We start from the raw sequence: 3,422 nt of genomic DNA, 5'->3' as shown, positions 1-3,422 counted from the left end.
GGTGGGGGATCAAGCTGGGATCAAGCTTGGCTTGTGGCAGTTTGCGCTGAAGTGAGGGGCTGGGTGGATAGGAGCCCTCCACCTTGGGAGGGCTCCAGTCCACCCATCCCACCCTCCAGCACCATCTGGGCAACCCCCCAGAATGAGCTCCCTCTGCTCCCTTCTCTCCCTCCCATTCTGAAAACAGTGCCAGGAACAAGGCTCCCGGTGTCCGCAGACACAAGTTAATAAAGGTGCTACACTTTGGAATGCCTACATCTGAACTCTCATTGTTACAGGACTGGGCCCTTTGAAAGTGCTCTGCAGCTGTGCACTTATGTTAGGTTACAGCTGCAGAGCACTTTTAGGGGCCATAAAATTGCTCTGCTTGCGCAATTTCTGTCTGCTCGTGCTCGCGGTCTCTCTCTCTCTCTCTTTCTGCCCCCCCCCGACTTCATATCCCATGATGCACCATAATCACATGCCTACCAAGTAGCACTGTGGCAGTTTTAGCTGAATATAGGTTAATGTTCTACTGGCATGAAATGTTTTAATTTTCTGGGAGCAGAATGAGTAGTCCATCACATGGTATACAGTCATGTGAGTTCAACTGACTTAAAAAAAATTGAGTCTAAATGACTTTTTAAATAAATATTTTGTTTAAATGATCCCAGTTAAAAAAAAATCTAAGCCTTTCAGCAACATTTTTAAATATTTTATTTAGAAAAATCTATTGTTTTTGCAGCTCATACACAAAAAAGAGAGATTGTATAGTCATAACAAGCTGTGTTTATGAGTAAACAGACCACAGAGGGATTTTACATAAAAAATGCTTGTGAATTTCAGCTGTTTAGATAATTTATTCATCAAAATTTTTACTGGCATAGTATCAGCTATATTTTATTATACTTTTTAAAATGGTCAGCTAATGTCAGGAGTGGAACTGAGAATTAACCTACAGGCTGGAAATTACTTAAATCTTGTAATATTGTAAAATGGATATTGTTGTATATAACTATGCAACCATATTTGTTGTTTTCTTGTGTCATTTTTTTCAAGCATGCTAGTTATTTTACTTGTAGTTTATCTAATATGATTATTTAATTTAAAACACTGACATAAGTACCTACCTGAAGGAACAAATAGAAAGCATGCACTGGAAAAAGAAAAGATAGATCAAAGCCATAATTTTAAATATTTAAATACCAATCTTATTTTACTGCAAACTGGGTGTGGTAAGTCAGTTTTAACATGTGGATCCTAAATGCAAGCTCATAAAGACTGATTCTGATGTAGCTGAATAATTATGACCAGGTCTACTTGCCTGGTACAGGTATCTTATGAAAACATTTTATGAAAAAAACCCTTCTGATATTTGCAACATCCCATAGCAATATACTGGTGAAAATTATACAACCCTGCCCACACCCGAAGATGCATAGCGATTGATGTGGCTGGAATTTTCTCAGTAGTACTGTATTCAGTATTAGGAGCAGGGATTCAAAAGAGCCTGGTGTGTTGTGTGTTGAGCTCTTTTGAAAATCTGAGTCTTATTGAATTCCATACCACTATCCCATGCTCCTTATTCACGTGGGCACCAATGACATGGCTCGGAGCACCCCCAGCCAGGTCATGAGGTGCTACAGGGATTTGGGAGCGGGGCTTAGGGGTCTGGGAGCTCAGGTGGTGTTTTTGTCGATCCTCCCAGTCTCAGGCTATGGGCTGAGGAGGGAGAGGAGGATCCACGCAGTGAACCAAAGACTGCGGAGCTGGTGTCATCGGGAAGGCTTTGGCTTCCATGACCACAGCCCGCTCTTTGGCGAGAGAGGCAGCGAGCTGCTGGGAAGAGATGGCCTCCAGCTCTCTCCCCTGGGGAGGAGGCTCTTCTCAGCCAGGCTGGCTGACCTGCTCCACTGGGCTTTAAACTAAGCCCGCTGGGGGATGGGGGGACGACTGCCACTGCTGGCCCACTGAGCGACCCTTGCAAAGCCAGCAAGCCAAGGCACTTAAGGGAGCCCACCCCTGCCCCAGCCCTGGCACAATCTGTGGGCAAGGCAAGAGCCCCTAAGGGCACACTTGCCTGCCTGTACACTAATGCCAGGAGCCTGGGTAACAAGCAGGAGGAGCTCATTCTCCTGCTCAGTGCAAAGAATTATGACGTCACTGGGATAACAGAAACCTGGTGGGACTCCACCCATGATGGGACCACGGGTATAGAGGGCTATACCATGTACAGGAGGGATCGTGTTGACAAAAGGGGCGGGGGTGTAGCTCTCTATGTGAAGGAAAGCTACATGTCCCTGCAAGCTGATGTTGGTGACCGGCATGGTCGGCTAGAGACCCTCTGGGTAAAAATTTGTGGCGAATATGGCACAGGGGACACAATGCCGGGAGTCTACTACAGACCTCCCACTCAAAGTCCTGAGCTTGACCAGGAGTTCACCCGGGAACTGACTGAGGCCGCTTGCTCCAGGACCTTGGTTGTCATGGGTGACTTCAATTACCCGGACATCTCCTGGGAAGATCGCTCAGCAAAATGCGAGCAGTCGCAAAGCTTTCTCTCATGCGTGGATGACCTCTACCTGACTCAAGAAGTCTATGGGCCAACGAGAGGCAAAGCGCTGCTTGACCTGGTACTGGCTACGGGGGACGACCTAATCGGCGACCTAGTGATTGATGGGAAGCTGGGTGACAGCGACCACAAGCTGATCACCTTCACCATTCACCATAAAGCTGGCAAGTCAGTCAGCAACACAGAAGTCCTTGCCTTCAGAAAAGCCGATTTTGACAAGCTCAAGAGGCTTGTCGGTCAGGCCCTTAGGGACCATGACCCCAGGGAGATGGGAGTTCAAGAAGAGTGGTTGCTTCTCAAGGAAGCGATCCTCAATGCACAAGCTAAATCTATTCCAACATGGAGGAAAGGCAACAAGAAGGCACAGCAGCCCTCCTGGCTCTCCAGGGACCTAGCGGACCTCCTGTGGCTAAAAAGGAAAGCCTACAAAGGATGGAGGACGGGATTCACTTCCAAGGAGGATTATTCTGTACTGGTCCGGTCCTGCAGGGAGCAAACCAGGAAAGCCAAGGCTGCAACTGAACTCCAACTAGCTTCAAGCATCAAGGACAACAAAAAGTCCTTTTTCAGATATGTGGGGAGCCGGAGGAAAAGCAAGGGCAACGTTGGACCCCTGCTAAACCAGATGGGGCAACTGACAATTGACGCCCAGGAAAAAGCCAACCTATTAAATAGGTACTTTGCGTCAGTCTTTCATCAGTCCCATGGGATGCCCATGCCTGCTATGGGACAGGGAGATCTGGGTGTTGGGGAACCCCTACCCTCCATAAATGCTGACCTCGTGAAGGAACACCTTGAGAAGCTGGATACTTTCAAGTCAGCAGGCCCTGACAAACTGCACCCCAGGGTACTCAAGGAGCTGGTGAGCGTC

The sequence above is a fragment of the Crocodylus siamensis genome, chromosome 1 (assembly GCF_052110815.1).
Source record: "Crocodylus siamensis isolate JL-2025a chromosome 1, ASM5211081v1, whole genome shotgun sequence".
In the NCBI taxonomy this organism is placed as follows: domain Eukaryota; kingdom Metazoa; phylum Chordata; order Crocodylia; family Crocodylidae; genus Crocodylus; species Crocodylus siamensis.
The sequence above is the reverse complement of the archived record's forward strand: the minus strand, read 5'-3'. Positions refer to the sequence as shown.